The following is an 11,484-nucleotide window of genomic DNA, read 5'->3' as shown; positions in this document are numbered from 1 at the left end:
TAACCTCTTCGCTTCGCTCGAGCAGCTCCGCACGTTGCGCTAACGAAAGAAGTAAGAGAAGCACCTTCCTTATCGTTTAAGGGTCTCAAGCCCAGCCCTCTCCTTATTTATTGATGATAGGGCGAGTGACACTTATTTAGGGGCCAGAAAGAAAACGAATAGCTAAGGCGCAGCACCTTATCCTCCCATCTATCTTTAAAGCAGTGGGTCCTTGTTCGGGTCTTCCTTATCTAGTCTGTCTATCAATTATTGATTTCAAGAAAGCAATTGAATTTCGTATACAAAGAAAGAGCATCTTCTCTAATCTCTGACGCTATCTATTCAACGACAGTCTCCATTCTAGGATTGAAGAACTGAAGGACCAAAGAGAGAGTGTAGAGCTCTTTTGTCTATTCTTTTGATTCGTCTTCTGCCCTTTCTTCGTCTACTGCTGCAACGGATGATTCCGTTTCTGCAGCTGTCTAATCTAATATCTAATATGGAATTTGCTGAAAAATCAGTCTGACTAGGATTTATTTGTTGACCTATTAGTCTAGAAAGACTAGAATCAAATAGATTGTTGTTGCCAGTCAGTCATAGCTGATTCATGGTAAAAGACAATTTTATAATAACTAGGATTAGCAGATATCAATCTAAATAGCTTTACGAATTCGCCGGAGATAAGACTCCTAACATAGAGATAGGGATGTCGATTCCTAAAAAACGTGTTTGAAAAGGGTTCGTGGTCTCGCGCTAGTGCCTTGGGTGAGTACGGGAATCCGTGAACTCATCAAAATGATGGGTCCCGAATACGCTTCTGGCAACACCTCTTACAAAGAGGATTCGCTAGATGACTCTACCCACCCCTTTTTATCTTATCCATCTGGCCCTTCCGATGCTTGTTCGGTGTCAATACTCTACTATTCGGCGGGTAACTGAACTCATCGAGAAGAAAGATTAGGGATCGTTCGCCCCGCGCCCCTTCTTCCTTTGTCCGATGGGTCGCTTCACTCATATCCGATGGGTCAGTTTACACGGATCCGTCTTCCGATGATAAGGCAAGGCTTTTTGTTGTACCAAACAAAGCAATTTGGTCTGGTCTGGGTGTAATGCTCTTTCTTTTTTTGTTTTAGCCTAAAATAAAAGGGTCCAATAGCTGCAGAAGCAAGAGCAAGCCGGCCGATCCATCATATCCCTTTTGGTCAGTTAGCACAAACAAGAGGAGTCTCTGGGGTAGGGAGTGCCCCATAATAGGTTTTAGGAAAAGAAATCTCCTCTCTTCTCTGCAAGCGAAGCGACCCATCTCGGACAGGAGCGGTGGAAAGCTCGAGAAAGTACAACATTAAGATTCTAACTTTTGTCCTTCTGCTTCCTTGGGAAACGTGGACAGGACATTTTACCTAGGATTGGTGGGGGTATGTATACGTGGTCGAACTCGTCCAGGACCAAGAGCTCTGAACCAATGCTGACGGCGGACGAACTCACGACAGCGGCAGAAGAGCTAGTCATAGCTCAGATTACCAAGTCGAAGCGAAGTTCGAAGTCACTATTTTATTGAACGGAAATCCTATAAAGAGTGGGACGACAGGAAGAAGAGCAAAAAATCGCTTTTGAACTAGGGTATCTCCATCTCAGGTTTCATCTCACCGCTTTGTTTCATCTCATTCGTACAGCCTCTATCGATACCGAGCTTCCCCGGTACGGTACAAAGAAAGGCTAAGAGTACAGTAGGGGATCTCCCGAGATGGAATGATGATATTATTTTTATCGTTCGCCCGAGCAGACGAAGGTTTAGCGATCATTCTTATATGACGCAATTCGACTTTTGCGAGATGGGATCACTCTATCTATCTCTTTTCTTTCCGCTTCTTCTGCCAGCCTTGCCAGCCCCTTTCTTTATATCATATCGATCTGTCTTCATCGGTTTTCAGCTCTACCGAAGAGCGCTGCCCGCTCGCCGTGATGGGACCAAAGAAAGGTACTTTCTTGTTCTTTCTTCCCCTTTCCTCTGCTAACAACATCTTCTCTTATGAAATTCTTTTCGATCTCGATAAGAAAATAAGTACACGAAACCCGATCAATCCACGAACTTTTCTGCCCTCTGCTTTTGGCTTAAACGGGGTACTTTCGTTACCGAACAAGATGTACCAGGGCCAAGGGGACCGATAGAGAATGTGTTCCATGATCTCATTGAAGACCTCTGGAACTGCTATTGCTATCCCCGGCCTCTAACTGCTATCCAGGAAGATCTTTGAAAGGTGTCGACCCGACCGGGAGAGGGAGAGGGCCCTACATCTAATCTAATAGGGGGCCCCCGACCAAAGAAGGAGGGGCATGATGAAGTGCAAAGGAACAAAGAGAGGAGTTCCCATCCTCCCTCGGGCTATCCTATCTGTCGAGAACTAGTCCAGGGCTTGGCTTGGTGCAGGATCAACTCGACCAAAGATGGAATATGGAACATAAGATTATGTAATAACATGATTAGAAGGAAGGCGGGAAATATCACATAAGCTTATCTATCCCGTCTTCTTTTTATGGAAGAAAAACGGATTGGTTTTTTTGAGATGGCAAAAGGTAGAAAGAGTGTACCGTGAAGCAAGGTTCACAGAAGGTTTGAAGTGCTCTACCGATCATCTCGTTTTCGCCGTCCCGGCATGTTACCTTCCATGAGCACGAGTTATTCAACTCCCCCTTTTTTTAGTAGGCGCCTATTGGATCAGCATCTTATGGATCTTTTTCACCAGTGGTTTTTCCTGCGTCTCCCGTGCATCAGGGAGAGTCAGAGTATCAAGGGAATCAGGGTCGCAGCCCTCTAGCAGCCAGCACTTGCACCTCGCTCTTCTAATAATAAAGAGCAGCCTGCAGCTTTATCATCTTCTAGTAACGACCAGTTGCCTACGGATTATTCTTCATCCTCTATCGCAGCAGAGATGGCACCGACCCTTTTCTTTACAAACTGCTTTGACTTATGTTCTGAGATTATGGACTTTATTTCTGTAATAGCTTAGCCTTAGCTCCAGAGCTAGTTTTCCTTATCGAGGCTTCAATTTACCTAGAACTAGAAAACTATAAGAGTCGAGATAAGATTAATCTCCTAGAACTATTACGGTGCTGGTCTTGATTGCTTGAATTTATTTGTTGAACCGGCATTTCTTTCAATTCTTGACTTCCCGGGTTAAAGAAATTCCTCGAGCCGACTTCGGCTGCAAAAGACTTTTGCCTGACTATAGATAGATATAGTATGGGAACTAAGAAGATAAGTAGCCCATACATAATGTGAAGAAGGGATCCCACCGGTCGTTATTGATTGACCTTGAGTACTCTATAGAGTGTCACTTTTTTGGGGGTGCTTTTTGTTAGTGGAGTCGAATGTTCCCGAAAGAAAGTTATTGGCATATGTTGTGATATGCTTAACACATTTACCCTTTGCTTTATAGATTGATCTTTAGCTGAAAGACCCTATCCTTTATCCTGTTCCTGAAAGCGAATTGGTTTAGCTGTCACATTCGGAAGGTGTGAAATTGGCCAATGTGAAGTTTTGTTTTGTAATAAAGGTTCACAGAATAGCCAATTTCATAAGGGCAGTAGACAGAACGGGAAGGTGCCAAGCCTGATTGCAGCACTGGTAAGGGAAGGAACTAGCTCTCAAGGGGGTGACTACATTGAGTGTCATATCATAGACTAAGCGGACCTTTTGCTGCTTTCGAAGTTACTTGCCTTTCTTGATTCCTAAACTGACGTACCAGCCTGCCCATGGCATGGCTTAATGTACTAAGACGTCATTAGTCTTATAGTCTTATGTTTGGATAGGACTAGACAGTGATGTGATGGCTCACTGCCGAGCCTGGATTGACGTACAACCCAGAATTCACAAAGAAAAAAACTAAAGAATGTTTCCGATCTCGACCAAACCATGTCTTCCATAAATTCCTCCTCTCTATATCCTGAGGGATATTAAGGAAGTCAAATCTAGTCTTATCGTTTATCTCCTCAGAGTGAAGTGCCGTACGCTTTAGGTGCTAAAACGTCTCGTCTATAGATCATAAAAGAAGCATCTTCCATAACTTCACATAGGTTTGTTTGACCGATTAGGACCCAATGTTCTCAATAAATAGAATAAATAAAGCGAAGGGAGCCCACTTCCCACTCTCCCTTCCCCACCCCAGTCCAGTAGGGGTGGCCTCGCTCGCGCCTTCGGCTCGAGCTACTTTTGCTTCTGCTTTCGGGAAAAGATAGCTTGCTGCCCAAGTCTACCTCCCAAAAAGCAAGCAAGCCATATCCTAACCAACCTACCAACTCAACTTAACCCCCGTCTCTGTTCCCTTTGTTCTCTTTCCCCCTCGTTACCCGTTAAAGTTAATTCAGTAATTAGGCTTTGCCCGGAATTTATGAGATCTTCTCGTCTGGCAAAAATATCATCCAGAATCTCGTTTATTTTATGGAGTTTCTGGTTGGAAGCTGATTCTAGCTGAAGATCATCCTCAATGTCTTTCAGAACGTTAGAGCGTAGTCTTCTGCTTTTTCGCAGAACGCGTTGTATTTTGTTTTTTAGAAACTCCAAGGTAGGGGCTTCTTCTGGTTCCCTGACCCCGGCGGGTTGACCAGGAGCCTCCCCCTCTTGCAGCTCATTTATATCATTCAGAGGTTGTTGGATGGGGGCCGGCTGCTCGACGGTACTACTGGAAGCGGCGGGTCCCGAGCGGGAAGGGTGATGTAGCTCTTGGTTGACGCTGGCTTCAGAGCCAGCATCAGCCCCATACATTACCATAGGAGCCCCATCGGCAGTTAGGATAGCCTTGACCGCCAAACCAATGGCGAAGGCCAGACCCCCTGAAAAACCGATTTTCCCAAAGAGAAGGGAGAGGGATCGCCCTGCTAGTGACCAAAATATCTGCCAAAAGAAGGAAGGGTGGTCCCCCAGGATCATCGAAATCCAATAGCATACCGCCATGAAGATCAAGAAGGAAAGTCCCGAAATTAGGACCACTATACCATTACCATCTTGAAGAAAGCGTTTACTAATACTAAATTGATTTCGTATCATTTCCTTTCTTTGATTTCTCATTTTGCTCCTCTTCCTGTTCTATTGATCAAAAACATCCAGCAGCAAGATAGCGCCGGTTTACCAACCAAGAAAGACATGGGAAAGGGTGCACACGGGAAACAGGAAAGCATTGGGATATCAACTACCCGCTCTAATAGAATTCCAGAAACACAACACGAAGAGACTTTACTGAATGACTTGATCGATCGTACTAGATAGATAGTCTCTGATAGACAACCTTTCATACGCAATTTTTGATCCAATCTCGCACTTGGTCTGATCCTCTTTCTTGATGGTCTTAAACCTGAGGTCCGACGTGATGTCATCTCCCAGTCTCCTACTTCCTTGGTACGAGCTGCATCACTGGCTCGTTCATTTGACGAGCGCTACCTGTTACAGAGTTCGGTTGCACGATAAAAACCAATGGTGCCTTCCTCATCGATGCGGACCTCTCCGTCCAATTCATCTTCTCCTTCACTTACGTCAACTAAATCTGCATTGCCGCCTCTCCTTCCGTCTCCTCCAACTAAGCCTCTGCCACCAGTGAAGAAATTGTCGGCAGCAGAAATGCAACTGCGACGGGAAAAGGGGTTGTGCTTTACTTGCGACGATAAATTCTCGTGGAAGCATGTCCGAATCGCCTATACATGATTCTGCAGGTGGATGAACCGGATGGCGATGTTTCCTCCTTTGTTGTCGCCGAACCTGTTCCACCGGATCTTCCGTCGGATGATTCTCCAACTTTGCATCATTTGTCATTACAAGCTTATCATGGCACTTATGGCAAATGTACTATCTACTTTTCTGGGTCGATTGCAGGCACCACCGTGCGCATTCTTCTCGATGGTGGCAGTTCTGACAACTTCATTCAGATGGAGAAGATTCCGAAAAGGAAATCTCAATCCAATCGCTGGGTGAATAACGAGTGGGACCGGTTGGATCCAACATTGACCCATATGGGTCAATGTTCAGCTGATGCTTCATAAAAAAATTATATATCCATCACTCTAGCACACCGCTTGCCTATTCCTCCTACTAAGCAGCCCGGTGTGCATAAGCAAAACAAACCAGAACGCCTCAAATAACAGCATTCTAGTTGGAAGAGAGGAGGTAAGGGTTGTCCTTACAAATGAAATGGGAATGGGGAAACTTTTTCATTCAGCACGGTGTATAGCCTATCCTATTAAGGAGCGAAGCGCTGCTCACGTTAAAGCTACTGTGTTGACTGTAACTACACTACGATAATTTTCATTTTTCTCCCCAAAAAAAGCAATTCTAGCACAAGAGTCAAATAACCTTTTAACCTTATTTCCGCTAAACCTGACCTTCGCCCAACAGTGAGTTCTAGCTATGGGGAATTTGAATGAAAAGTGGGCCTTGAGCACTTCCAAATACTTGAGTGGAGTGCTCACGCCCTTTATCAAATTGATATGCTGACGCGTATAAACACTCAAGCGTATAAACGCGGAAAGTACGATTCCAAATACACCAACTGCGCTCAACAACAGGGGTTTCTACAGTTTCTACCAGTTCCAGTGTATCGTAGCAGTCAGTAGGCAGAGAAGGAGTCAAAGGCGAATCTCTCTTTGCCCCCCTCTTCAGTCAATGCTTTGGCTTTCGTCTCTTTTGCCCTTTTATGTGACCAGTTTTGTATGTTAGCGCTAGGGCTATTATTAGACTTTGGTTACATGAAAAGATAACTAACAGAAATAAAAAGAGAGCAGCCAAAACTAACATGCCACTCTACTTACATAGCACTGCCCCTATAATATGACAAAAAGTATTTAAACACCCCAAACGAATCCAATCCATGAACGAGCTAGCAGCATGGCCCAACTAACTTTCCTTGGAATACAAACCCAACTAGACCTGATGAGCTCGAGGACACTGCTTGAATACATGCTCCAATCTTTCAAGAGATTGATTACATCGGGAAAAAGTACCAATCTGACACAAATGCCTCCTGAAACGCTGCTCATTGGCATTGGTAAGCAGCCGGTTCCAACACAACAACCACAAGAAGTCCCTATTTAGTTGATAAAAAGAATTACAGACTCTTGTGGGTAGATAAGTAGTATGCATCGTGTATACTGGGATTGACTGAGTCACAGACTGAATCAACGTAGCCCTGCCTTCCATCTCGCTAACTTAGTCTAGACTCTACTTAAAATAGAAGCATAAAGATTACTGCGTCTGCCGAAAAATAGGCACCAAAAAAGATCTTCCAAGATCAGTCACCTTAGAAAAACCACAATCTGAACTAATAGATGCTGATATTTCCCAAGGGAGATTATGGGAAGGAAAGATATCTTGGACTTTGCTGGGTGAATTCTTTGGCCTGAGCTTGCACAAAAAAAAGCTGCTTACAAGAGTCTGACCGAATTTGAGCAAGTGAAGCTTTAGCAAATAGAAGCTGGTCGAAAGTGAAAGTCAAGTCTTTAGATCGAAAGCCAATTCAAGTATCTGCTGCAGTGAAAATCCTTCTTTGAGACTGTATCATTGAATAGTCCCAGATTCAGAGTGAGAGTGACGGATGCTGTAGCAGCAGTGAGAGTCGGGGAAACTAAGTTCACATTGACTGTAACTGAGTAACTGATGAGTCACTGAGGTAACTAGCTGTACTGCGTAACGAACATTTTATCAGTTAGTGAAGGAGAACAGTAGGGATGAATTCTGCTGGATTTGGTAATTGCTCTAACTGAGTCTCTTGGGATTCGATTCGGGACCTTTCCCACCTCCCTCCGTTTTTAGAATGAATTTATTTTATCCTTTTTATTTTAAGCGTACTTAACCTGAACCCTGTCTATGAGTAAAGCAATCTTTGGAATCTTTCCTAATCCGCTTTCTCTTTTTCTTATGCCTTGGGAGCCCAGTCTTTAGGAGAAGCAGCTGCTCACTCGTGACTAAGGAATGAATGCCTGGTTATGTCAAACTATCCTAAATATATTGACCCTATCGGAGTTGGAGATAGGTACACGCGTAATAAAAGAAAGCTTTGACAGATCCATCGATCACGTTAAGTGCACATAGCCCCTTTATTTCGGTTGGTCGCTTTTCGCCCTACCTCTTTCGCTAAGACCCTTGTCCTGTCCCTAGATATAGCACGTTTAGGAACCTATCCTAGAGATTGTGTGCCAATCCTGTTTTCCATTCTCGCATGAAGCACATTGCCATTGATTATCATTTTGTGCGTGATAAAGTATCTAAATGCTTGCTTCAAGTGTCTCGTGTCTCAACCAAACCAAGGATCAACTCGCTGATGCTCTCACGAAATCATTATCCCAGCAACGGTTCTCAATCTTACGGTCCAAGATTGGTGTCTCCAATGAGAGCACCATCTTGCGGGGGCGTATAAGTGATAAGGGTCCAAGGTTTTCATCACCAGCAAAATCCTCTCTCAAGAGATAGTTTTTATCTCCACCTCCACAAATCTTGGCTAGATAACCAACTAACAGAGAGAAAGACTCTCCTGTAACTTAGGACTCTAGAGATATGGTTGTAATCTTTTCTTTTTTGTTTGAAATTGCCTAACATGTTGTATCATATACTATATATATATACTGTTTATACACAGTTGAGATCAATGTACAATTTTCCTTGAATCTCAACCATTCTGTTCTATTCTTATATACTCATATGATCCTTGGTGCTTTAGTAGGCGCAGGAATTACATGATCTACAGATACAGAGTTTCCTTCATCTGACCATAGACTAGAGCCACTTTTGATTCTGCAATGTTTTTTTAATTACTCCAGATTCTTTCATTTCCTTGTAAAGATCATTTCCTTCACGAGTACGCTCCCCCACTCCGCCGAATAGTCCGATTTTTCCTCCACGGCGATAGGGGGCTAAAAGATCTACTACTTTTATTCCTGTTTCAAAAATATAAAATTTTGTATCTAACTGTATAAAGGCGGGCGCAGATCTATGAATGGGGGATGTTGTGCGAGTATCTACAGGGCCTAAATCATCAACAGGTTCGCCAAGCACGTTGAAAATTCGTCCTAGAGTAGCCCTGCCGACTGGAAGACTTAGAGGAGCTCCCGTGTCAACCACTTCCATTCCTCTCATTAGACCATCTGTAGCACTCATAGCTACAGCTCTAACTCGATTATTTCCTAATATAAGAATTGCTGTACTTCACAAGTCACATTCATTTATTGACCGGTAGTCTCTACCTTGAACTACCAGAGCGTTGTAAATATTAGGCATCTTGCCCGGTCTTAGGTGTAGCCTTTCCCCCCGGCCAATGATTTGAGCGATACGTGTCCCCGGTTCTTTTTTTGCAAGTTAAACTTGCAAAATGGCTAGTCAAGCATAAGAGTAGGGATAAGCCCTGTAAGCCAATATGGATTTCTTTATCCTATAGAAGATGCTTTCCCATATATTTTTAGTGCTTTTAGATTCTATTTATATATAGTAGCCGGCCTAGTGGCTATCCTCTTTCCTGCAGTCCTAAGCTAAGTCCCTGTCCTTATCTATGGGCTGGAGATATGAGAGTTTTGGATTATGAAACAAGAGCATTCTAGACTTCTCTGTCTATAGCTCTCTCCTTTGTCTATTATATTAATGTCTAGGAGCAGTAATTTCATTGTTAGGCTAGCTGTCTCTTGCTTTAGTTAGTTGAAGGCTTCTGTAGGCTGGGCTGGACCAAAGGATCGTTCTCCTTTTCTTGAGCGTAAAGGATGTCCCACTTCCAACCTGTAACTGACTTCAATCTGTCTTAGTTGGTTGACGCATATATCTCTTTAATAATATGTTTAGGATTCAATCCAGCCCCAAGCGTACCTGGAGCTACCCTGTTTACCGGATCCAACCAACGATTAGAGGTATGCCCGTCCGGTGTCGGTCCCTCAAAATCTTTCAATATGGCGGCACCCCGCTTTCCAGGTGGCACTCAGAAAGAAAAAGCGGGATTCAAGCGATGGGGCCCTCCTCACCTCTCCCCACCCCTTTCTCACAGAAGCAACCAAAGTCAAGGTTACTCGCTATGAGAAAGGCCTTCCTTTCACTCCGCTACTTTGGACCCTCTCAAGCCAAAACAAAAGCCTGCCAGAAAGCTTTCCTTTCGGTCAGCTGCCCCTCAATCGCATTTGGGCGTTCTTTCTCTCTTATTGGCAACACCCACTAAAGGGGCATGAGCAAAAAAGACACCGGAAACAAGTGGGTAACCCCCAGGAGACGAGTTGATTCATGCAGTTATTGCATAAATCTTCGATTTGGTCTTGGAAAAGATTTTCCACAACCGAGTCCTTCGCCGGAGGAGTGGGGGTCGGAGCGACGGGCCCCGGGCGGGAAAGGGGGTTTGGTAGACCTTTTGGTTGACGCTGGTTTCAGAGCCAGCATCAGCCCCATACATCAACATAGAAGGAGCCTCATCGGCAGTTAGGATAGCCGCCTTGACCGACAAACCAATGTCTAGCCCAGAATTTGCCAGGACTATTCCAGTGAGTCCTCCTATGGTGAACAAAAAGATGAACCATTTCATAATAGAAAGAGCCCGCTGTAACTTGGGCCTTGTTAGATAGAAGCAAAAGAGACGCACTTGTATACCTAAAGGAAGGAAAAAAGTAGTGGAAGAAAATAGAAAGCAAGAAGAGGAAAAGGCATGACCAGAAGAATTGTGTGAAATAAGTGAATTTATCCAGTTGAGGCATGATTGATTGAGAAAGAATGATTCCCTCCGGACAGAAAGAGAGTCCCTTCATGTAGGAGTAGTGAGTGATATGTGGTTGGTTGTTGACCAACAGAAAGGAAGGATGCATGGGACTAGCGGGCATTGAACCCAACGGAGTGACTTTCATTCCGAGAAAACTTCGTTCGAATTGCATGTGTTGTGTTAAGCATATTATAAAATCTATCTCAAGCTTGCCCCCGATTTGGAAGAAATGCTGCTTTAGATCCCGCCCAGATCAGATCAAGGGCGGTCTATTTTTTTATCTTTCTAAAAGAGCGTTTACTACGGGTGCTCTTTAGGCTGTGCCGGGCTGTGCACTTCACATCAAGGTGACAGGATTCGAACCTATGGCCCTCTGTACCCAAAACAGATGCGCTGACCAGACTGCGCTACACCTCGTCTCACCCCCCTCAGCATATAGATCCACCCGATCGATGAAGACTCGAACCGAACTCGCCCATCCTTTTGGGCATAGGGACGCGAGAACCAATCCGAGTAATCAACCGCTTTTTTTAGAAAATCTGCCTCCAGCAAGATAGGGCGACGCCAAAAAGCCGTATAGTGCAGGAGCGCTCACATTTTTTTTTGCTTCCTCTTTCACTTGAATTAAAAAAAATCCGGCTCGCTCCCGGCTACCTGTCCTTTGGACCCAAAGCCCGCTTAGAAGTGGATTCGAACCACTGACACAAGGATTTTCAGTCCTTTGCTCTAACCAGCTGAGCTACCTGAACCACTTTCCTAAATTATGTTTTCTTCATCGAATAGCGCCCTACCTTACTTACCA

General features: G+C 44.3%; 1 non-coding gene across 1 annotated transcript; it reads right to left on the bottom strand.

Moving 5' to 3' along the window:
• Positions 1-11,024: 11,024 nt before the first annotated feature.
• Positions 11,025-11,099, bottom strand: TRNAP-UGG (transfer RNA proline (anticodon UGG)). Its single transcript has one exon. It is a non-coding gene; the product is annotated as a tRNA-Pro (tRNA).
• Between the last annotated feature and the right edge of the window lie 385 nt (positions 11,100-11,484).

This window comes from Vigna unguiculata, unplaced genomic scaffold, assembly GCF_037176805.1.
Source record: "Vigna unguiculata cultivar grain cowpea cultivar isolate G323 ecotype 2 unplaced genomic scaffold, ASM3717680v1 ptg000114l, whole genome shotgun sequence".
Lineage (NCBI taxonomy): Eukaryota > Viridiplantae > Streptophyta > Magnoliopsida > Fabales > Fabaceae > Vigna > Vigna unguiculata.
This window is presented reverse-complemented; position numbering and strand designations above follow the sequence as displayed.